Genomic DNA, 26,234 nt, shown 5'->3' on the forward strand with positions numbered 1-26,234 from the left:
GCTCAAATTGCAGATATGAGCAAAGCTATTTGTGCTGATGCAAGTAAATGTTAAAGTAGCTGTCATCTCATGAGATCCTCGAACAGAGATAGGAAAATGAGAGTGATGAAGACCCTCTGCTTCCAGGGAAGAAGAAGACAATCTCTGTTCCCAGAGATGAAGATGATCTCAGAGATAAATAAAGAGAACCTTTGCTTTTGAACTGCTCATGCTTAAAATAGTAACCCTATGAGTTTGGCATGGCCCATGAACACAGCTGTGGGAAGGTTGCATAAGATGGGAGGGACTTTATGAATGCAGGTTCCTGGGCGGCTGCTATTCATGAGAATTGAAGCCAGGAGAGAACTGTTTTCTTGTGGAGAAATCTCCATGACATGGCAAAAGACTCCTCTCCCTAAGAGAACTGATGGAAGACTATTTGAGAGGTGGTCAAATGACCTAAGTCCTAAGGTGTTGTCTCTGTACATTGTCAGCAGGAAAGAAAAGAAGGTTGTGGGGAGAGGAGAAGTGTTTTGAAAGTTTTATTCTGATTCTTATTAAATTTTTGGGGTTTTTTTGTAGTTTTGTTAATTAAGTTTTCTTTATACCCTTTAAAGTTTGAGCCTGCTTTGCTCTTTTCCTAATCCTAACTCACAGCAGAAAAGGAGTAAATTATGCTAGTGGGGGAAAAGGAGTAAATGATGCTAGTGGGTGAATTGATGTTTAGACAACATCACATTAGTTGGTGCATTTGCCAGGAAACGAAAAATTGAAAAAACAAACCCACTACACTAAATTGGTGTTTCCACCCGGTTCAACCTGAAACCACCACATGTGGTCAGTTGGAAGTACACTATTCATGGTGGTGAACAAAAATTGTGTATTATTATAAATGGATAGGTATTCTGCCTTGAAGCATAGTCCTGTCTGAATAGAAGCCTGTGTCCAGCACATGTCTGGCAAGGATTGCCAGATCAGTTCACAGTAGTGTCCTTCCTCCTAGGATGTGATCTGGAAATTCAGGGAAGCAAATTTCTCTCAGCAACTACGGTCTAATTTGAGACTTACCAAAGAGAGAAGTCTTATTTAAGATCTATTTAGAGATGGTGAGTAAGACTTAAATGTTTTGCAGACCATTTACTGGCCTTCCACCTGGCCACAAACTTCACAGGGCCACAAACGTTTAGCAGTGCATTAAGTCTGACTTTAGAACTCCTTGCACCAGATCAAAAAATCTGAGTTGACATACTGATCTGTCATCTTACTGTGACAGTCCACATGCAATAAAAAATGCTAATGTTCTGTCAGGCTTCCTGTGAGATCAGGGCAAACATCCTAACTAGAGCATTTTTTTGTGTAAAGAATTTCTTTAAAACTTGAAAATCAAGATAATTTAATGTGCCGTGATTCATTCACAGCCTAGTTCTACATTTAAAACCTTCTTCTTGTCTCTAGCATTTGTACACACTTATTTCATGGTACTATTTGCAAAATAGAGGAGAATAAAGCATTCTGCAATGGATCAAGTTATTTTATTGACCTAACTGGAATAACAAAATCTTCTAAAAGTGACAAAGAAGAATTTGGGAAAATGCCAAACCTTGATAGCACTCTGCCTTTTGCACTTCATATCATCAGCTTAATGGATATGACTTATGCAGGAAAGCTTTCCCAAGGAAATAATTAACACCTTTGTGCTGGCTTGAAGGCAAAACCAGCGAGAGACTCTAAGTCAGAAAAAACAATTTAATAGGAGAGGAAAAAAAAGTAAAATAAAATAAAACACATGCAATGGTACAAAAGATCACTGACAGAGTCAGAATACAACCTGAAACCGTGGTGGTAGCAGTCCAGATGAAGTAGTCTTGTTGAAGCAGTGTTCTTGCAGAAAGGTCTGGTAGCTCTTGTCCTCTGGGAATCCAGTGGGTAAGGCTGCCTGTGCTGTCCCAAGGCCCAGATTATATCCAGGTGGGAATGCTTGGCTCCTCCCCCTGGGCGGAGCATCTCACAATGGACTGATATAATTTTATCAGTTTTGTAATGGGTCCTTGATTGCCTATTAAACAGAGATAGCTCCTGGGGAGAGTTATCTCTGAGTCATGCAGGACGGCATTGATGGGCCATTAACAGAAGATAGTCTGGAGGGAGGGGGCACGGGAAACAGTGGTGCACAACTTAGTTTCAACATTTCATGTAGATGGTGATAGAATACATACTTTGGGCACATTTTACATTGTAACCTAGGACATAATCCACCCCTTATTCTATGACCATCTACATCATACCTAAATTAATACATTCTTACAGCTAGATAGATAAATATACACATATACAGAATGAAACCCTACACCCAGTTCTCACTTAAAATTAGGTCTCCCTGTGGAACACAACGGGTTTCCCCATCTTTCTGCATTACCTTTCTGTAATCTGCATATCTTTCTGTACTACCAAGTGGAACCAGGTCCTTGAGCAAAAACAATCCCACGGATGGGTCTGCCTTTGCTTGATGTGGGATTAATCCAAACAGTTTTTCCTAAGATGCCTTTCATGTGTACCACAGGGACTTTATCTCCATCCACTGTGTGCAAGGGTTCAGACTGGGCAGGACCAGCTCGATTGATTGACCCTCGAGTGTTGACCATCCAGGTGGCCTTTGCTAAGTTCAGTTCCCAATTTTTGAAAGTCCCCCCACTAAGCGCCTTCAGGGTAGTCTTAAGTAACTCATTGCACCGTTCAACTTTCCCGGCAGCTGGTGCATGATAAGGGATGTGATATATCCATTCAATGCCATGTTCTCTAGCCCAGGTGTTTATAAGGCCGTTCTTGAAATGGGTCCCATTGTCTGACTCGATTCTCTCAGGAGTGCCATGTCTCCACAAGACCTGCTTTTCAAGGCCTAAGATAGTATTCCGAGCAGTAGCATGAGGCACAGGGTAGGTCTCTAACCATCCAGTGGTGGCTTCCACCATAGTTAGCACATAGCGCTTGCCTTGGCGGGTTTGGGGAAGGGTGATGTAGTCAATCTGCCAGGCCTCCCCATACCTGTACTTCAACCATCGTCCACTGTACCACAGAGGCTTTACCCGCTTGGCCTGTTTGATTGCAGCGCAGGTCTCACAGTTGTGGATGACCTGTGAGATGTTGTCCACAGTAAGGTCCACCCCTCGGTCACGGGCCCATTGGTATGTTGCATCTCTCCCCTGATGACCAGACGCATCATGGGCCCAACGGGCTAAGAATACTTCTCCCTTGTGTTGCCAGTCTAGATCCACCTGTGATACTTTCACCTTGGCGGCTTTGTCCACCTGCTCGTTGTTGTGATGCTCTTCATTAGCCTGACTCTTGGACACATGTGCGTCCACGTGTTGAACCTTCACGGTCAGCTTCTCTACTCGGGCGGCGATGTCTTGCCAAATCTCAGCAGCCCAGATGGGTTTCCCTCTGCGCTGCCAATTGGCCTTTTTCCAGCGGTTCAGCCATCCCCACAGAGCATTAGCTACCATCCGCGAGTCAGTGTAGAGATAGAGTCTTGGCCACTTCTCTCGTTCAGCAATATCTAAAGCTAGCTGGATGGCTTTAAGTTCTGCAACCTGACTTGATCCACCTTGTCCTTCAGTAGCTTGTGCAACTCGTCGTGTGGGGCTCCATACTGCAGCCTTCCATTTCCGGTTAGCACCTACAATTCAGCAGGAACCGTCAGTGAAAAGGGCATATTGTCTTTCAGTCTCCGGTAGCTTGTTATACGGTGGGGCTTCCTCGGCACGTGTCACTTCTTCTTCTTCTTCTTCAGAAGATAATCCAAAAGTCTCACCTTCAGGCCAGTTAGTTATAATTTCCAGAATCCCAGGGCGATTTGGGTTTCCAATACGGGCGCACTGTGTGATGAGGGCAATCCATTTGCTCCATGTGGTGTCAGTGGCATGATGCGTGGAAGGAACCTTTACCTTGAACATCCATCCCAGCACTGGTAGTCGGGGTGCCAAAAGCAGCTGCGTTTCAGTGCAAATTACTTCCGAGGCAGCTTGAACTCCTTCATAGGCGGCCAAGATTTTCTTCTCTGTGGGAGTGTAGTTGGCTTCGGATCCTCTGTAGCTTCGGGTCCAGAATCTCAGTGGTCAGCCCTGAGTCTCCCCAGGCACCTTCTGCCAAAGACTCCAGGACAGGCCATTGTTCCCGGCTGCAGAGTAGAGCACATTCTTCACATCTGGTCCCATCCTGACTAGGCCAAGGGCTACTGCATGAGCGATCTCCTGCTTGATCTGGGCAGAGGCTTGTTCCTGTTCAGGGCCCCAGTGGAAATCGTTCTTCTTGCGGGTGACCAGGTAGAGAGGGCTCACAATCTGGCTGTACTCAGGAATGTGCATCCTCCAGAAACCTATGGCACCTAGGAAAGCTTGTGTCTCTTTCTTGCTGGTCGGTGGGGACATGGCGGTGATCTTATTGATGACCTCAGTGGGAATCTGCCGCCGTCCATCTTGCCACTTTACTCCCAGGAACTGGATTTCTTGGGCCGGTCCCTTCACTTTACTTCGCTTAATGGCAAAACCAGCTTTCAGCAGAATCTGGATGATCTTTTCTCCTTTCTCAAAGACTTCCCCTGCTGTGTTCCCCCATACAATGATGTCATCAATGTACTGTAAATGTTCAGGAGCCTCACCTTTTTCCAGTGTAGTCTGGATCAGTCCATGGCAGATGGTGGGGCTGTGTTTCCACCCCTGGGGCAGTCGGTTCCAGGTGTACTGTACGCCCTTCCAGGTGAAGGCAATCTGGGCCCTGCACTCTGCTGCCAAAGGAATGGAGAAGAAGGCATTGGCAATATCAATGGTCGCATACCACTTTGCTGCTTTGGACTCTAGCTTGTACTGAAGCTCCAACATGTCTGGCACAGCAGCACTTAGTGGTGGGGTGACTTCATTCAGAGCACGGTAATCCACAGTCAGTCTCCATTCTCCACTGGACTTACGCACTGGCCATATAGGGCTGTTGAAAGGTGAACGAGCCTTGCTGACCACCCCTTGGCTCTCCAATTTCCGAATCATCTCATGGATAGGAATCACAGAGTCTCTGTCGGTGCGGTATTGCCGTCGGTGTACTGTTGTTGTGGCGATTGGTACCTGTTGTTCTTCAACTCTTAGTAGTCCCACAGCACAGGAGTGCTGTCAGTCATCTGAGAGACCAGGAAAGGTACTCAGTTGTCTGATGTCTTCTGTCTCTACAGCAGCTATCCCAAAAGCCCAGCGATATCCTTTTGGATCTTTGAAGTATCCATTTCTGAGGTAGTCTATGCCAAGGATGCATGGGGCCTCTGGGCCAGTCATGATGGGATGTTTTTGCCACCCATTCCCGGTTAAACTCACTTCAGCCTCCAATACAGTCAGCTGCTGGGACCCTCCTGTCACTCCAGAAATAGAAATGGATTCTGTTCCTACATACCTTGATGGCATCAGGGTACATTGGGCACCAGTGTCAACCAAAGCCATATATTTTTGTGGGTCAGATGTGCCAGGCCATCGGATCCACACAGTCCAATAGATCCGATTGTCCCTTTCCTCTACCTGGCTAGAGGCAGGGCCCCCCTATTCCTGGTCATGGTACACGTTGCTTTCTTCCTGTAAATATGTTCCTGAGGTCCCTTCAAGTGGATCAGTCATATCATTCTTCTTATACTGTCTGGAGTTCTGTGCCTTTGAGACTGGAGCAGTATTGGCTCTAGATGAGCTCTTCGTGGTAGGTGTCTCTCTCTTCAGTTCACGTACCCGGGCTGCTAAGGAGGAGGTGGGTTTTCCATCCCAATTCCTCATGTCTTCTCCATGCTCCCGAAGAAAAGACCAGAGGTTACCCCGTGGAGTGTATCCTCTCTCCCTGGCTGGTGGGTACCTGCTCCTAATGGCAGAGACTCTTGTTGGTTCTGGCGAGATGTGGTAAATTTCTTCCTTAAGTTCCTTTCTCAGTTTCTGATGGCCCTCTTCAATCAAACTCCAGACTTGCTCAGCCAGCCTTGTTTCCACGGATGAGACATGAGTACGAAATGGGGCAGTGACAGTATCCTCGAAAATTCTTAGTTTATTGACCAAGACGCCCACCTTGTCCTCACCTTCCCTCCATTGCAGCGTTGCCAGGTAACGGGAGTACATCTCTGGTCCAAGCCGTGCAAATCTCAACCACATCTGCGATGTGCACTGGACATCATCTGGGCTTTTAGGAAATCTCTCGTCTTCTGAGAAAATGATCTCCAGCACAGCCAATTCCCTCAGGCATCGGATACCTTGTTCCATTGTGCTCCATTTTCTTTGGTGCACCTGGAGGTCTTCTTTACAAAGGTATCTGTCCCTCACACCTGTTAGCAGTCGCCGCCAGAGGCTGAGAGTTTGTTGGGTTCTCCCGATCCCCTGGTCAATGACCACATCCCGAGACAGCGATCCCAGTTGCCTGGCCTCACTTCCATCCAGAATGGTGTCATTGGCTGCGGCGTCCCAGATGCGGAGCAGCCAGGTCAGGATGGACTCGTTTGTCTGGCGGGTGAATTCCCTCCGCAGGTCACGCAGTTCACCCAGGGATAGAGAGCGGGTGATGATCTCTGGCTCTGTCTCTTCTGCTGAGTGTGAAGGTCCTGTCACATCCTCATCAGTCATTATGCGGACTGATTTGCTCTTTGATTTCTTCTTCTGAACAGGGGCAACTGCCACTGGTTTAGGTTGTTCTGCTTCGGTGACAGTTTGTGTGGAGATGCTGATGGCACCTTTGGTTTCTTTCTCCTCTGTGACAGCTTGTGTAGACACTGACACTGTTGCTTTGTTTTTGGTTCCTTTCTCCTCTGTGATGGTCTGAGTAGATGCAGAAATTGTTGCTTTGGTTTTGGTTCTTTTCTCCCCTGTGACAGTCTGCATAGATGCGGTTCCTGTTTCCTCTACGACAGTTTGTGTAGACACGGATGCCGTTGTTTTGCATTTGTTTCTTTTTCCCTCCTCCTCAAGGAGATGCTGCACCACCCCATGTAGTGTTTGATTTCTAAACATGGTGCAGGCCGTGCAGAGAAGGCAAAGCAGAACTAACAACAATATTATGCTGTCCTTGGCACCTAGAGAGAACTCAATACTTTCGAAAACTGCTGTGCCATACCTAAAAGACTGGAAAAAATCATTCTTTACCCCTCCCCACAGGGGCTGGGTGCGATTGTTGAGAGCCCAGATGTAGCATTCTGGACCAGGACAAGAACATAAAATAGAGTATATATTCCGAATGATGCTCATTGCCTCAGAGGTTATCATGCAATAAACATAATAGACCAATACAGCAATTCTGGTACCATACCCTGGTCTACACATGAGCATTAAGACCGGCAAATACTGCCCCATGTGTGGGAAAATGTAGAGAGCTAGGTATAAGATATATGAAAGCATGTTGAGCAACATAGCGGACAGCTGTTTCTTTTTTCCTCACTACAAAATTGTAATTCTGACTTTTCTCAGTACCTCCTGCCCCACGTTGGGCACCAAAATATATGTGCTGGCTTGAAGGCAAAACCAGCGAGAGACTCCAAGTCAGAAAAAACAATTTAATAGGAGAGGAAAAAAAAAGTAAAATAAAATAAAACACATGCAATGGTACAAAAGATCACTGACAGAGTCAGAATACAACCTGAAACCGTGGTGGTAGCAGTCCAGATGAAGTAGTCTTGTTGAAGCAGTGTTCTTGCAGAAAGGTCTGGTAGCTCTTGTCCTCTGGGAATCCAGTGGGTAAGGCTGCCTGTGCTGTCCCAAGGCCCAGATTATATCCAGGTGGGAATGCTTGGCTCCTCCCCCTGGGCGGAGCATCTCACAATGGACTGATATAATTTTATCAGTTTTGTAATGGGTCCTTGATTGCCTATTAAACAGAGATAGCTCCTGGGGAGAGTTATCTCTGAGTCATGCAGGACGGCATTGATGGGCCATTAACAGAAGATAGTCTGGAGGGAGGGGGCACGGGAAACAGTGGTGCACAACTTAGTTTCAACATTTCATGTAGATGGTGATAGAATACATACTTTGGGCACATTTTACATTGTAACCTAGGACAACCTTCTGCTCAAAGGCTTGCTTTATTAAAATTGGTCACATTTGTTCTTAAAAAGTACAGAGGTTTCTCATTATCTACACACTTGCTTATTTTTCTTGTTTTCTGAAACATCAATGCATCTATATGTATATATTGTGTAGAAATTTGGCCTTCTGTAGTAGACAAGAAATGTTTGGGTACTAGTATTTTCTTCAATAGAGAGTTTGCCTTTCAAATTTCAGCATATAGTTAATGCAAAAAACCAGACATTAAAAGGTATATCAGATCCTTGATCAACATCCCATCAGAATCAGGCAAAAGCTTCCTCAAGGCTCTGACCTGCTTTCATATCAACTCCCACTAATATTAAAAATTAAACCAAATAACTATTCTGAGGATTACCCAGGAGCAAGTAATTTTTTACTATATTAGAACTCAAGCCCAGTAAGCAGAGGAGAACTCAGCTAGACAATTACTTTACTGCCTAATTTGTATTTTGTAAATGATAGTGTTTGATATCTATGTTTGCAGAAGTACCCTTTCTACACACAGGACAGGTCATAGAAGTGTTTAACTCATTAGGATGCCACAGATTAAAATGAAGTTTTTCACTTTATTCCAGAGCATATTGCATATTTATTTTCATTTGATGACTGTCCACTATTCCATTTGGTATATCTGACTGGTATTTCATCAGGAAAGATTTGAGACTTCGCTGGATTTATTAGACGCAGGCTTGCATTTCATTGCCAAAGCCATGGATAGTTGTACAAACACTAACATGATTCACTGTTGCTGAAATGTTGTTTATACAGAGCTTTCATTTACCCTTACTCAGCAGCACCACTCATGTTCAAGAAACTGTCATCACATGAATCTTGAGGAGTGAAGGTTTTCCAAAACTGCTGCTCAAGCATCCAACTCATGATCAAAGAGCAAAGCTGAGGGGAAAATATCATGGTAAAAGAGAAAAAAAATTCCTCAAATCAAAAATGTAAAGCATTAATTTCAGGTCAAAGTAAAATAACTGCTTTAGTAATTTCAAAGCATTGTGTTTTGTTTCAAACTTTTAACTCAGCACAAATTAAGTTATGTTTCTTTAAAATGTTATTTCTTATTAAAAAAATGAACTCTCAGTTTTGAGAGATCAAGATATGCTACTCTGAACTTTCTTCTTTTTTTTTCTTTAGTATTTAGAACTGACAAAATTTAGTCTTTTTTCTTAAAAAAATCTTCTGGTTGTTTTATGGAGAAAGCTTATTTTCCTGTGGGTAAAAATTGAGATTCTTTATCTGTAGGAACACCAGGTCCTGGAGTAAAAACCAGTCCATGCATTGTGAATCTAAATGATAAGCAAGCAAATTTCAAGCACCTTCTGTTTAAAACCTCAGGTCTTTTAGGACAGAGCAACAGAAGAGTACTGATAGAGACAGAAGCTATCTATAGAACTCTTGGCATATTTATGTTACACAAATACACCTGGAAGAAAGCTCTTTTTCCCCCCACCACTTCTCCCTCTTCTGTAGAGTTTCTTCATCCCTGTAATATAAATGATGGCACTTTAAATGTCTTGTCATTCTTGACTGAGAGACCCTTTGGCATTATGCCTCTGTTATCTACCCACAATAATTCTGAGGCTGGAATGACGGATAGCCATTAGTGACAGATGACTTGATTCACGATTTTCACTGTTGACATTGAAGAGGAATCACTCTAGGTGGATTAACCATTGATCAGATTTTACACATAGGCTTGAAGCTGGAGCAACATGGAATCTATAACTGGCAGGAGAGTTGTTAACTGCATTTTACACTGATCCCTGGCCTGGAGCGGTTCCAGCACTTTTAAAATTATATCCAATATGGGTGCATGCAGGTGACCTGCCATCTCAGGATTTGCTCATCATAAGTCAAAAATTGTGTGAACTGTGAGTTCACAGAGACCTCATTTTATAACAGAAATGTCCGCTGAACCCTAAACCAGTCACAGGAGAAAATGCCATAGAATTTTTTTTCTTCACAAATAATGATGAATCATATTAAATTTAGTTGTCATGATTATGAAAGACTTTCAGTATTGCACTAAATCAATATGCCTTTTTTGTCACCAAATCTCAAAATACAGATGAATGTGATTTGACATAGATTAATTCCTGTTTTAATAACCATGAAATGACTTGTTGATAAAAACTCAAGAGATCACATCTGCCAGTGAAAGCAAAAGTAGCAGGACATTTCTAATTTTCCAGTGTTGAACTTCGAGCCAAGAAAATATCCATCTCTCTGAAACAGTTTACTGTATAGTAAACATGACAGAAGTAATGCATCTCCCATCTTAACTGGAGTCTCAAAAACTTGAGAGTATTAATGTATTTATAGAATTATTTGACAGGAGATGAATCGCTACCATTAACAACATGACTGACTAAGACTGACTATCTGACAAAAATCATTCTCATTCTTCCTTTTCAATCTAAAACTTATTATTTTCTCTTGAGTGGAGCTGAATTCACCCTATTTGACCGAATATTAAATAAGTGACAGAAATTAAGCTTCACATACCTGCTTTAGGGTTTATATTAATGCAAAGGGAATAATGAAAGTCCTTTACAGTGAAGACAGAATAATTCTGTCAGCTTTAGGCTTTCACAGAAAAAAGCCCTAAATACCTGAAAAAGGCATCTAAAAACATTAGTGTATTCTGAATATGACATTTACCAACTTTAGTGTACTTGTAATTATGTGATTTATGCATGTCTCAAATAAATACTTTTAATGCATACTTGTGGGAAAGTACCTGACATAACCAATTTATAAATGAGAATTTACTCTGTAAAAGTAATTTTTTCTTTCAGAAGTCAAAAGTAACTTAATTAGAAGTCTTCTAATGCAGAGTAACATTACAAAGATTATTATGAATAATAATGCACCTTGATTTAAAAAAGAATACCAAACATTATGCAGTCAATTACTAGCTAAAAATTAGTACCTGAAGGTCCAAAAAACAACATAAATTGCCTACACTAAATTTCTAGACCTTCCTCGGGACACATTGGATGTCACAAAACTAATGAAAATGTTAATACGGTTTAAAACTGCAGTACTTTCTGACTGCTATTGGTTATTAACGATCTCACTGCACTTTCGCAGTTAATGAAATACTTGGTTTTGAGTCAGACTTGATGTTGTCAGCTCCATTTCGTTCATCCTATTTTCCAGTGTGTGTTAACTGCCTATGCTATTATTTATATTTTTGTTTGGGGATTTTTTCCTCCTTTAACCACATTGGATATAGTCTGAGCAGTCTAAGGTATGCCTCTTTTTATGCCAGAGACTTATTGGTAGTGGATAAGGTTGTCAGTACTTGTTTAATGCATACTACAGCCCTGCATGTTCCTCCTTGGAACTGTAAATACAGTAGTTTAAATCAGTCAAATCTGCTTTTCTGTTGACTTTAATCTACTTTATTCTAGTTCCTTCTAAAAATGGACAATATAAATTGAGGAAGATGCAGCAGACTTCGAGGGTAATACAAGGGTCTCAAGTTCAGAGTGAGAACTGAAGTATCCCTGGGTGGCCTTTCAGCTCCTTAAGGTGCATTTCAGTCATGCCCCAAAACAGCTGCAGGGCTAGACACATTGATGTAAAACTTGCAAGTATGAAGTATGGTTATAAAATGTTTATAGACTTTCCAGATCCCATTCTCAATAAAATATCCACTGTGGAGTCCCTGGAACACTTCTGGACAATTCCCAGGGTCTTGCCTTGGAAGGATAGACCACAGAGTGTTCCCTGCCTAGCCTGAAAGAGAGAATCTTCCCCATGGTGCTTTGCACACTGTGGTCTGTCCCAGTCTGTCCTCTCCCCATGCCCCTGGTTCTTGTGGTTTCTACTTTCCCTGTTTCGCTGTTGGTGGTGGCATCCTGGGTGGCCAGCCCTGTTTTCCCTACAGGTCACTGACCTCTGCCCTGCCCCTTGTACTGCCCCTGTGCCCTCAGGTCATTGGCCGCTGACCCCACACTTGAGCCTGTGCACAGCACAGGGCCTGGTCTTTGTCCCTGATTCCTTCAGCATGCTGGAACAAACTTTTGCTGGAACATATTATACAGAAGGCCCTTCCTGTCTTTCCTCCACTGAGCTATCTGTGGCACGTGTGTGCTTGGATCAGAAACGGCTGTTCCCCTGCCTGCTCTGAGTGGCTTCTGAAGGAGACACTTCAAGAAGGTAGCAGCATTCTTCCATCTTGCCATGTTGCTGCAATCCACAGTTCAGGCAATGTCAGCTCTCCTTCTGCATAGCACAGCTCAGCAGAGACAGCAGATTTTGACAGAGTATTCTTGGTGATCACTGGTTACTCTGGCTGTTTTCCTTAGACCTTGCTCTGCAGAAGTCCTTTTCCATTGGCCAGAGGCAGCTTAGAGCAGATTTAATCCCTTAGTCTCCTTTTAACTTCTGTCAGAATAGATACCATCATTTTAGCCTAGATTTACTGCAGCTCACTCCTAACCTTTCTACCCAAGTGGCACATCTCTGATGGCAAAATAATATTTCCTAACCCTGAAACGGAATTGGTGGAACACGGCTCAATTCAGACTGGTTAGGCTTCCTTCCTGCAGCAAATAGATTGGTTTAATCCATACTCTTTGGTGGTGCCCATATGGTCTCTCTGATCATGACCCTAAACTGGGAATATGATATTTGACTCAAGCCTGCAAATGTTTAAAAGCTGAAGTGTATCATAAAGTAATGCTTGCGCCTGAGCTCAGTGAGTTTCTTTGTGAAGATAGAGCCAGTATTTGCCCAAGCACCAAATTCAATTTGCTAGTAAAAAGAGAAATCAGAACAACTGAACCCCCCCTGCAAACACCCATGAAACCTTACAAGAAAAACAATTAGCTACTGCAGTAATTGCTTTTTGAGAATCATTGTTTTGGAATTCAGGAGGAACTGCAGGGTTTCTATTACTGATATACTGAATAAAGCAGAAACACAAAAACAAAGAATCCCTTATTCTAATGGTACACAGATATCTAACCATGAAGAAACTGCAAATGAAATAATTCCAGTTAGCATATTGAAATGAGATAGCAAAGACCTGCAAATATTTACTCATTTAATAATCCAAATATTATCAACATTGGTAAAATTGGTTGATTTAAAAGACAACTCCCACTGAAGAAAATTACTTTCTAAATTTTTTTGCCACATCTGTTTCTAACATAATTAACCTGATTTGTTTTTTAAAGAAAATGCTCTAAGTGTATAAGTCTCTGATAAATAAGGTCCAGACTACTGGAGCTTCTAGTATAGCATTATTTTGGTGGTGCCAAATATATCAACCACTCCATTAGAATATAATAAACTTTCACTATCAGTACTAATGTTTGTAAATATGTGCTGTTTGGAATTGGTCATCAGTTGCTAATTAATGTATAGGAAAGCCAAGATGTTTGTTTTGACTAACACTAAAAATGCTATGACTAGTAAGTCATTTTTTTTTTTTTTTACTCTGGGTCAACCTCTGTTTCATCCTGCAGAATGGTGAATATTTCGGTTCTGACATAACTAAGGTTAGCTATGATAGTTCAAACTTGTATTACAAGGAGGACAATGAATTTTCAAAGCACCTGTTCAGCTAGCCTTAGTGCAATAAGAGCTTACATGATGGCTTTCAGGACTCCTCACTAAAGTATGGATAATGCATAAAAATGTATTAGACTTTCCAGTGAAGAGAATTAGTGATATTTATGACTGCATAATTTCTACTCTAGGTCACAATAAAATTGTCTTGACATTTACTTTCAGCTTGTGAGAAGAAGAAATGTACTTCTCCTGCCCATCTGAATATCACAGCCTTCAAAACCTTCATGAAGACAACTCAATTTCCTTATTAGCTAAATTCACTTGCAATATGACATTATCGATCCTGAATTAAAACACTTCATGAAAACGTACTTGAAACTTCTGTAATGTGCTTCTGTAATGTGCTTCTGTAATGTGCTTCTGGAGATGTATGTATATATGATACAAATATCTCTATAAACAGCATAGGTTTTCTTCTAGAATTTTCAGTATTTTAAGGTAAAGGATATGGTTAGAGAAAATAATTTCCAAAGGAAAAAGAAAACCCCACAAAATCTTTACAAGAGTTTAGAATATAGTCTGCCACTTACCTTCATACCTCCTTACAAAAACAAGGAGGCAGGATAAGTTTTGGGAAATCAAATGGTGACACTGGTCTTGTATTATGATTTTGTCTAGATAGATAAACTTACCCACTTCATTTTGTCATTCTGTAATTTGAGTTCATCTCCTGTCTTGTCTGTGTAGATTGCCCTGTCAGTAAATGGAATTCCCCAGTAACCAGTCTTTTTTGTAGGTAGAATAACGTAAGACATATTGCACTTTATTCTAGCATATTAAGAATGTTTATATCTCCTGAACTAGCTCACTATTTGTATTTTTCATTGCTCTTCAAAAGGCATACATAATTGTATTTTGTCTCCTGTCTCCTGCAGTCCTGAACATAAGCTGGCACTCCTGCAAAATGCATAATGTGTGAGAAACAAAGATCCTCCAAATGTCATACATTCAATTATTTCAGCATTATGCGATATTATCTAGCAGATGCAATATGATCTTCAGCCAAGTTGGAAACTTATATATCAATTTTCCACTACATTATTTGTTTAAAGAGACTTCTGTGGTGTTCATTGTTCAAGTACTAAACATTCCTAAGTTAGAAAAGTCTGATTCAGTCTACATCTTATTTTCACTTCAACTAGAGGATATGTTGCTTGTATTTTAGTGAATTACAGGTTATGCAATTTCTCTGAATTGCAGAACTTTTTCAAAGCTCTTGGTGAGTAAAATATTCCTTATAGTACACAAGAAGATACCTTGAGCAGCACATATTGGGGTGAAATATACTTGATCTCCTACTTCCCCAAGTGTATTATTGCCTCTTATGTGGCTTCAGTCAAACTGAATATTTATTAACTTCATAGAAATTAAATTAATAATTTAGACATAAAAGTTTTTAGATAAATATTTCAATAAAATACAAAGGCTGGTTCACAGATTTTCTAATTTATCTTAATCATTAAATCATATAATTAATCAAGATCTGCATATAGCAATTTTTGCCTTATCAACTTCAAAGAAGTTTATCACAAGCACAAACATCTTTATTTGTGGGCTTGTAGGCTTGAATTGACTTCAATGCTTATGTATAATGTCTGAATTATCATGCCAAAGAAAAAAAAAAGTGTAAAAATAAAATAATTTCTCTCAATATAGCACAAGATTTTTCCTATAGCAGATTAACAGTCGTATGGAACTGGGAAATAGATATATGCTTTAATGATTGTATTGGGCTGGCCTTGGCTGCATGCCTGGTGTCCATCAAGCTGCTCTATCACTCCCTTCCTTGTCAGGATGGGGAGAGGGAGAAGATTGAAAAAAACCCTTGGAGGTCAAGGAAAAGGACATTTTAATAAAACAAAAGGGAAGGCCAGACAGAGAAACAAAGGATAACAAAATATTTATTCTCTACTTTCCATCAACAGGTGATGTCAAGCCACTTCCTGAGAAGCAGAGCTTCAGTATGTGTAGCCATCACTCCAGAAAACAAATGTCCTAATAACTAATGCCAACCTCCATCCCACTCCCTCGCTCATTTCCTTTAGATTTTATTCCTGAGCAGATGCCCTAAAGTGTGGAATATCCCTTTCTTCAGCTGGGGACTGCTGTCCTGGTTGTGTCCCCTCCCAAGAACTGTCCCACCTTCAGCCTGCTGGTGAAGGGAGAATGTTTGAGAGACAGCCTCGGTGCTGTGCCAGCACTGCTCAGTGGTAGCCAAACACTGGTGTGCTATCAACACCTTTCCAACAGCAACAAGCCAAAGCAGTGAATGAAAATGAAATTGAGCAAAAGTTGAAGACTAGGCCTATGTTAACTGATTTACAGAATTGAAACTCTAGTTTTAGGAGCAAAAAATTAAGTCTCCCATAAGAAAATCAACCACATTAATCATTACACTTGTATTCTGCTGGAATGGTTTATTCTTGCTTTCCCTATATTTCATGTGTTAATGATTTACCTCAGATTTTGTATACTCCTTTTTGTTCCCTATTCCACACCCTTTGTTCCAGCACCTTCCTTGTCCATCATCTAAACCCTGCCTAAACTCCCTGTCAGTTACTGTAAAACCTATCCCTTTTATCCAGAAAGTTCTATGTCTGTTATGTATCCTTTGAAACCCCACTGGACTCTGTAACACAATCCCTCTCACAGAATAACCCTATTGGTTTCCCAAATTCCTCCTCTCTCCTCATCCCCAGTTATATCCCATTGGTTAAATGTTTATATCAATCCCTGTTACACCCCCTGCATAAAACCCCCGTGCACAGAAGTGCTCCGGGCCTTTTCTTCCCTCGTGGACCCGTTCACAATAAACACGTGGATTTACCTGAGAGAAGAAGGTTTCCTCGAATCCTTTGTCCTGGTCCTCGTGGACTCCAAAGGCTCAAGGAGTGTGCCTCCGCTCCTACAGGTTCAGTGCGTCCTAAGGCTTTGCCGCAGGAGCACAGTTCCCCACTCCTGTGGAAACACTGGGGTGCTGACCTAGCCTATTCACCCCGAAAGCCAAGAAGGAAATCCACATACACTGAATAATATCTGTTACTCATTTCATAATGCAGTTGAAAATTTAAGTGGTTAGGCCAGTATACATGTGGCCTTAATTAATGTAATTACATAAACTAAAGTAAAAAGGGTGTATTAATACTTCATGGATTAGCAAACTAAATAAAATTTTTAATCTCACTAGTGAAGTTTCCTGACAAGTGCATGAAAAGTACAGTAATGATTGTACAGTATTATCCTAGAGCCACTCAAGTGCTCCTATCACTAGGCTACTGAGCCAGACCTCATCTAGTTAATTTTTTTCCCCAAAATATTGAATTTTGCTGGGTTAATAAGCAGAAATGAATGTTACAGTATAAGTATTGAAGGATGTCCCATACTGCAGTCACCTTTGAACTGACCCTCCCTTTTGATCTTGTGCCTATGTAGTTAGTGCACACTTCCCAAATGGGTGAATTCAAGACTTAAATTTCTGCGTTTAGTGAGGTGTATGGATTCAGGTTTAGCACTTTGATAGGACAACATCATAGTGCTACTACATAGCACCAGTTAGCTAAGTGCTACTATCCACCTCCTCCTTCCAGCCAGGTCTTTGAATGAAAGAGACTGAGATTGTCCATTTCTGTGCAGAAATGAGGTGGGTGAGGTGTATTTTAAACCATCGACTAAATCAGGGGTTGCTGCTAATATAAGAATTGTTTTGTTGCAAAACTGCATAGAATTGACCTGCAATAGAATTTAGGTGGGAAATGGGTTAACAACCTCTCAAAATGGATTGTTTAGATTTAGACTACTATATTTCAGTATCTAGAAAATATCAAGATCCAAAAATGATGTTGATGCCAGCAGTGCACAAAAGTCTCAAGTATCTAGCAGCCTTCTAAAGGGCTTTTCAGGATCACACTGGATTCTACTATTGCATAAAATATTTTTTGTATTTACTGCAGACTCTTTGAATCTATGCTTTCTCTATGTTACGTTGAATTCGAGATAAAGTTTCCCACTTTCAAAGAGCTGAACTGAGATTGAGTGCATGTCTATGAAGCTTCACAGAAAATATTTTCTTCTGCCTGTTTAAATCAGACCAATGATAAAACAGGTTTACATCCAAGAGTTTTAATACAAGTATCTTTTTATATTGGCCAAAAAAATTGGTAACATTTTGGTTTGCAAAGAAAAAATGAAGTACTCCATTGTGGTATTTCTTCATGAGACTAGATGACCACCTACGGCAAAAAGAAAGAGCCTGCTCTTTGTCTGGGAGGGAAAATAATTGCTTTACTCTCGAGTCCTGCCCTGCCTTGGCTGGATACCTTTCCCAATTGCTCACTGGTGCCAGAGTGCCGAGGCCCCACCTGTGCTGGGGCTTTTTCCCCAGGGGCAGGGCCCAGAGGCAGGGACAAGACACTACCCAATCAGGAAGAGGTAGGAATGGAACAGAGTTAGGTTACAGCTGAGTAAGGACAAACCACATGATAGAGATTACAAATCCGATGAAACACAATATAAACTCAATTAATGCATTGCAACACTCCATAAAAAGAAGACTTAAAAAATTACTTCTAACTTTAAAAAATATTTTTTTAAAAATCATCAAAAGTGATTAATCTGGAATAATACAGCCACAAATACTAATGAGAATATAGGTAAACCATCATAAATACAATAAGAAGTAGAAATTAAGTCTGCTAGGAAATATTTTGTAACATACTGAAATAATGGAAGTGATTGGTGTATGTTTAAATATCTGTGATTAAGCAGAAGTTTAATTCTTTAGTAATGCTGAATCGAAATTATTTATATCAGCCTTCTTAATTTTCCTGGGCATAATTTCCCTGTTACTACACTCAGAAACAATACAATAGAGACATAATGAATATATTTAGTAGAGCCAAAACCAAGTGTTAATAAGTGAAGTGCAGTGGTCAAAGGCAGCCAAACCATGCATTCTAAACAGGAAATTTATGAGCAAAGTGTGCCCTTTGTATTATTAAAAGTAAGCTAGTGTTAGGTCCTTGAAACTCCCTGGAGTCTGAGCCCATTACTATCAGACCCCTTTCAGTTTCCACGGGACCCAGCCTGATGGCAGCTCTAAAAAATGGAGAGACAGCTTCAATCTGCTGTCTGAAAAGTAATTTTAACAATACAAAAATAACAAACAGTAAGGTCCACTGTATTGGAGTGAACTGACCAAAGCAGTAACAAGGGGCAAAAGGCAAAATGCCAAAGGCGTGGTCTTGGGTCAGACAGAGGTACTTATACACCCTGGTCTGGGTGAGGAGTTAAGGTGTGGTCTCAGGGAAGGGTACAATGGGGGACAACAATTAAGAATATTAAAATTCTTGCACCAAAAATCAACCTTTGATAACACAGAGAACTAAGAAATTTCTAGTAACAATTTGCATAGAGCCCATGTCTGTTGTAATGCATTAATTTGGTTTATATTGTGTTTCATTGGATTTGTAATGTTTTTTTCTCTGTATCATGTGGTCTGTCCTTGACCGGCAATGCCCATCCCCCACACTGAAATGTAACCTAACTCTGTAATGTAACACTCCCACTTTATCCCTGATTGGGCAGTGGCTTGTCCCTGCTTCTGGGCCTTGCCCCCTGGGGAAAAAGCCCTGGCACGGGAGGGGCCTCGCTCTCTCTGGCACCGGTGAGCCACTGGGAAAGGGCTCCAGCCAAGGAAGAGCAGGACTCCAGAATAAAGCCAATATTCCCCTGGTGAGAGAGAGAAGACTCTTTCCTTTTGCCATCAGCGGTCATCTGGTCTCATAAAGAAACTCAGCAATTGGCGCCATTACATGCGGCTCAAAGCCACAAGAGGTTCCCAAAAAGCTGGAAAAACCACTTGGAGAGCACGTGGCCGAAGAATCTCACAGAGGTACGTGAGTCATGAAGCGTAGCCCACCTACACAGAGACACAGACCCGTCAGGTTTGGCGTTCGCTGTGGAGTCTCCGAAACACAGGATTCCACAGGCAGGGCTGCAGTTTTCTCCTTTGGACTTAAAGAACCCATCGGAGTGCTGCGAAGAAACCCCCGACTGGTAGGCTGCTGCCAGAGAAGGTGACCACATGTTCGTGGAAATAGGACCCTGGGAACCGAGACTGGAAGCTCTTTTTACACCAAAAAGGGTCAGTCTCAGGCAAAAGGAGTGATTGGGAAAGAAAGGAAAGGAACGCTGGATTTTGGTGAGTACCACTTTCGGTTTTCTAAGGGAAAATCTTTTTAAGAGGCATTGAACCTCAGGGAAAAGGGTTTTTTCTTTTCGGGGAAGGTTTCTGCTTTCAGCGTAAAAACCTTCAAGGTGCTTTATTTCGGCAGCCTGTGGCGGGGGGTGGAAAAGGAAACTGTTTCCCCTTTTTATCTTTTTTTCTCTCCAGCTAGGGTTTTTTAACTTTCAGTTTCTCAGTCACAGTTAAAGGGGACATGGAAACTTGAAATCTGAGCCAAAAATGGGTGCTAGGCTGTCTGTGTCTCAAAGAAGAGTCTATTACCAAATTTTAAGTGCCTTGGAAAATGGCAGGACCCATTGCCCAAAGAGACAGTTGAAAAAATTAATTCTGTGGTTGTTTTCTCAGTTTCACATGTATCATTAGGGCAAATAAGCTTCCCAGAATTCTGGGAAACTGTTGGAAATAAAATAGTTGAATTTGGCTCCTCTAATAATAAAGGAAATGCAAATTTTGCTTTTTATAGCTTAAAAATTCAGTTTGCATTGCAAAAGCAAAATGAAAAGGGAAAAAAGCCAGTTCTTTGTGAATTTTCCCCAGTTTGTACCTTTGCAGACAGTCCAAGTGCTCAAACCTCCCATCTTAGTGGTCCCCAGGTGGGGGGGGGCCACAAGATGGAGGGGTTCCTTTGTCCAAAATGGCCAAAGCCATGTGCTCTTGAGCCACGAGAAGTCTCTCCCTTTGTCTGTCCCTACTTCCTACAATCCCTTTCACAATCCCTTCTCCCCAGACCCCTCCTTCTCTTCAGTGCCACCCCCAGCACTGCCCTCTCCTCTGACTCTGCCCCCTACCCTCAAACCTCTGCCCTTGGACTCGTGCATGTGACTCATGCCTCCAGCCCCTCCCTGCCCCTGGTTCCCACGGTTTCCCCACCCATAGTCCTGGTTCCCACGCCCCGGATTGGGAGGGAGCCGGGAACCCAGAAGCAGGAACAGATCCCAGCTTTTCTGCCACCCCTTTCACATATCAACAGTCAAAAAGAGGGGGTGCTATTGGGACCCCTTCCCCCAACAAGCGATTCAGGGTTTATGCAAAACTCAGGCCAAATTTGGATATGAAAGAGAATACTTCTGCAACCATTTAAAAGCAAATTTAGCAAGGAATACTACAGTTCCCTTTGACCTCCAAAAAGATTTACTTCTGGAGCTTTGGCAAAACCCTGAAATGGCTGTTGATAATAAGAATTTTCCAATTCGATTAGCAATCCAGCCCAATGAGTCATTCCAGCCTTACAGTAAAATAAAGCAGCTTCCATCAGAACCTTTTGTAACATTTGTGGAGCGATTAATCTGAGCTATCGAGTTACAGGTTAAGAATGAAGGAGCCCAAGAACAGGTCCTGGAGGAAATGACGCTGCCCAATGCAAACGAACAGTGCAAGGCAGCCATCCTCAGCCTGTCCATAGAACCGGCTCCAACTTTACATGACACGCTCCAGGTGTGTGCCAGAAAGGTTCCTTTCATAACAGCTCATCGAAGCCACAGTTCCAGAGTCAAGCCGCCACAAAAAGCTGCTGCTGCAGACACCGTGCCTCCTGTGCCTGTGCCACGGCCACCACCCAAGAGAAGAACAACGTGTCTCCTGTGCGATCAGGCTGGACACTGGGCATCTCAATGCCCTTTAAAGAAGCAATTTCTGGACTTTCAGGACAATGATGGAGGGAGGTCTCAAGGGTCCAAAGGGAATTTTTTTAAAAAAATAGAAAATGTAAATGTTAAATTAAATAATGCTGCTTTAACCAGTTCTGCCTTTCAGCAAAAGTCACCGGATATGATAGTAAAGGATCCAGTGACCAGAGAAAAAAAAAGTCCTCATGATCAGGTCACCTGGGGTCAGGGGTATGCCTATGTGTCCACTCCCCCAGGTCTCAAGTGGGTGCCAGCTGAGTGGGTGAAACCTTTTATCCCTAAAACTGCAAAGCCACCTGCAGAGGCCCCAAAAGTGGCCAGTGCTGCTTGGAGGGGGAGAAAGCGCCAAACCTTCTCCTTCTAATTATCGTTATTCCTTAACAGTGTTTTTCTAGACAGTTTGTTTGCACTAAAGGTCATTTTTCTTCTGCAACTTTAAAGGTACTTAAGGTCCGAACTCTGAGCATCTCCCACGGACTGAGCCTTCCTCCTTCTTAATTTAATAAGAAAAGGGGAAGTCTTGTAATGCATTAGTTGGGTTTATATTGTGTTTCATTGGATTTGTAATGTTTTTTCTCTGTATCATGTGGTCTGTCCTTGACCAGCAGTGCCCATCCTCCCACACTGTAATGTAACCCAACTCTGTTCCACTCCCACTTTATCCCTGATTGGGTCTTGTCCCTGCCTCTGGGCCCTGCCCCCTGGGGAAAAAGCCCCGGCACAGGCGGGGCCTAGGTCTCTCTGGCACCCGTGTCCACAGGGAAAGGACTCCAGAATAAAGCTGTTATATCCCACCCGGTGAGAGAGAGCAGACTCTTTCCTTTTGCCATCGGCAGTCGTCTGGTCTCATAAAGAAATACCACATCCATCAAGTTGTATTACAGGATTGAGAGGATGTCAATACTTTACAATTTCATTTATTTTCACTTTATTGTTTTGCTTTTAATATTATTCACTAGCTATGCATAGAGTTGTATTACCTTGCTGGACCAATACATTTTGTGATCATACACTGAAATACAGAAATATTTTCTCCCGTGCCTGCAACTCATTGGTGATCTTCCAGTGATTTAAGATGCTACCCATAACTTAATTTAAATCAAATCAGAGCTGTCTTTGAGGATGTCACAGGACATCTTCATATTGCATAAGAGAATATAGTACGTTTTTTCTCCCATACTTTTTAAAGCCTTCCAGTATATTTCTCCCATTCATTTTGGCACTGTATTAAAATGTATCTTAATCAAAGTTTAGCATCATTTGAATGAGAGAAAAATAGACTGGACAGTTCTGTCTTATGTGGTTATGTCTTGGTTTGAAATACAGGTATCTGCTAGGGATGGCAGGGCCTCTTTAGGAATGGGGGAATTTTAATCCCCTCCCCTCAAGTTATTATAATTTAGAAAATTAAAGGAGGTTTTTTTGGCAGAGGTATGGGAAAAGGAATAACAATTCTTTCCTAGTAAATATAACAGGACAAATAAACAACAACAACTACAGCAATAATAATAATAAACAGAACTAAGAACATTGAGGGGCTTTGCCCGGGGCAGTCTGATCTCATGGGCCCCTCCCTAAGAGCACTAAGCTGGAACGGTGGGACACTCCAGGGCTGATGGCTGGAAACGGCGGGTTGTCCGTAGCAGGCAAAGCGGGGGGGGGTGTCCCAGCAGGCAAAAAAGGGGGGTATGTGTCCTGGTAAAGTGAGCAGTGCTGCAGAAGCCACAATGGCTGGACGGGGTAGGCCCAGCTCCAGCAGGGCAGGCAAAGGGGTTTTGAATTTTTGGGTACTTTAGTAGATGATGGATGGTGGTAGAATTCTTAGGACTGGACCCTCCGTTAATAGTGGACTCTTTATGCAGCAAGCAGCTGCTCGACCGTGCTTCTCTGATGGCCTGACCAGGAAAAAGAAACCCAGCTCCTCCCAGCCCTGTCCTTTTTCCCTCCCCCAAACTTCCTGTGATCGTCTCCCTCCTGGCCACATCTTTTCGTGTTAGTCAAGTACCCTCTAAGTATCAGCACTTTGTTCCCTAGTAACTTATGGGGAAAAATTCTTTAAGACTAAAAGGAACAAATCTAATCCCCAACAGGGTAATAGTAATCCTGGTCATGAGACAGTCAGAAATATGAACACACCAAAAGTTTAAAAAAGACCAATATGGTGTAGATGAATGAAGGTCAGTTATACAACATTGGAGGCATAGGCTTAAATGCATATGTTTTGTGATTTGAGAAAATCTTCACATCTGCTGTTTCAATTTGACCTTTTGTCATGTTCCATCAACAAATATAAATAAATCAAAAGGCACAATAACACTGAAAGTCTGTTACAAAGGCTTATTATTATGAAGATTTTGTCAAAATTGTTTAAAATGTAAAAGCTAAAAGTAAGGTTTGCTTACTTGCTTTCTTTTAAAAAAATTACAGCAGATTATTAAATGAGTCTCAGAGTAGTAGTTTTTAGATAGCATTAGAACTACTGCTGTGAATATCACTAGTCTTTCAGACTAGAACCAAAGAAGTGTTCAACATCTGTTTTTTTCTTATATTTCCTCTTTTCTTGAGAGTGAATGATGATTTTAAAGAGTTAAGATTTTAGCTAAGGGTTAGAAGCAATTTATATTATCAAGATGTAAGTTAGATTAGTAAATGGTAGGTTAATGATTATTCGATGCCCAAGCTAGAGCTAACTGTTATATTATGAGCTTGTTTATAGAAAAAGTGGAGTTAGTGGACCGTCATAAGAACAGATTAAAATCACTAAGAACAATGGCCAGCACCTGGACTTCATATCAATCAATCATGAAGCAGGAGACCTTGGATCGTGCCAGAGGGTCACAGAGACCTGATGAAGACTCTCCTGACTTCATCCTTTGAGACCACTGACCCAATTTGAGACCACCGACCCAATTCAAGAGAAGAATTGCGCATGCGCAAAGGACTAATAGCCTCATTTTAATAGAGAGTGGGGATGGGAGGTGCTGGGGTTATGCATATGTATTGTATGTAAGATCTTGGAAAATAAATAGAGAGCAAAGAGCCTTGTTCAAGGTGGCCACGCCTTTCAGAGATGACTCCTGTGCCACCCGCCAGTGAATAAACGTAACACTTTCTAACTTTATTTAGTTAGAGGGTCTTTGTCCATGGCTATATCTGTTTTCAATGACTCAAGAGAAATTTTCAAACATCAATAAGGGCTTCTATTGATCTGTGCCTATGCAAACTTATTTGCTGAAAAATCTGATTCAGAAGCCATTTAATTTTCATCATAAGTGCAGAATTGCAACATAGTTCTTCTCAGTGATAAAGAATTTTTTGTAGTCTTTTGTCAAATTTATTTTAAGCCCACAGTAGTTTGTTCTTTCTGGTGCCAACAGTTTGGATCAGCACCATTGTTTGACCATCACTGACCTCTGAAAAGATAACTGTAGAATTTATAGAAACTTAATTTCAGCACAGTTTTAAGTGAAATATAAGCACGTGTCTTACTTTTTTGAGATATAAACCAGATAAGATTAGTTTTTCTCAGGCATTATTACTGTCAGTAGTGATGTGTTTATAAATTTTAGCTAATTATGAATTAAATACTATCCAGTTTTACAGACTATACAAGATGGATAGAAAGTATTATTTTTCGCCTCCAAATTTCTTTAATCATTACTATTCAGCTTTCCTACTTTCTATTGCTTTAGAATCAGCATTTAGTCACTGCTCAGTTGCCTAAATATTTTGCTTCATAATTAAAAAGACTTTGCTTAAAAGTAATAATCCTGTTACATTTGGCTGATAACAAGGGGGAACAAAGTACATAAACTGTATAACTGAGGAACAATATACAAATTCCAATTAATTTAGGTGATTTTTTCCAAATGAAGATGATAAAATTTAATGTCTTTTCAGTATCCATAGAGTTTTGATTTCTGGAAAGGTTTAATTTGTAGAGTAAATAATTCCAGAGGTGTCTGTGTAAAGATGCAAAGGTGCTGCATAATGAGTCAAATTTAATAATAACAACACCATCAGTAAAGATATAGTGAGTTTCTGAATCTTTATTTTACTTTCTAGAAGCATAAAGAAATTCTGCTTATCACATCTCCTTTTTGAATTGCTAGTGAATTTTCTGTATTAACAATGTAAAGTAAGTAAAATTTAGGATTTTTTTTTAGTGATAAAAAGCCCATTAAGATTTACTTTATCTAAATGACCATTTTGCATATTTTAATTTAATCCACTCTCCTCAGTTATATCCAGTTCATCTACTTGATCTTTAAATCAAGTATCAGAATGTATGATTAACAGAAGTCAATCCTTGACCTCCTAGATGAATCTCCCAAAATTAAAATCTAAGCCTGTATATTGCCTTTAAACCTTTATCATGCCACCTATCTTATTTCAGGATTGAAATTACAGAGCTTAATGTATCCAAAGCTAATTATAAAGTCATTCTGAGACAGAACAGGGACAACCAAACTAGACTGAATCCATTACCAATCCTGTTCCTGAGAGTGTCTGGCATTATTAAAATGTATAATTTCTCAAGGTAGCAGTGTCTGTTGTAATCTGTTTTTGTCTAGGTACCAACAATAGAGCCACTTCTGTAAGCTGTAGGGGTTATCTCTTCTCATTGAAGAATTAAGTCTTGTCATACTTGACTCTTCCATCTGAATTAAATGGACAGACCAAAATGAATTTGAAGATAGTAGGATG

The sequence above is a fragment of the Hirundo rustica genome, chromosome 4 (genome assembly GCF_015227805.2).
Source record: "Hirundo rustica isolate bHirRus1 chromosome 4, bHirRus1.pri.v3, whole genome shotgun sequence".
Classification (NCBI taxonomy): domain Eukaryota; kingdom Metazoa; phylum Chordata; class Aves; order Passeriformes; family Hirundinidae; genus Hirundo; species Hirundo rustica.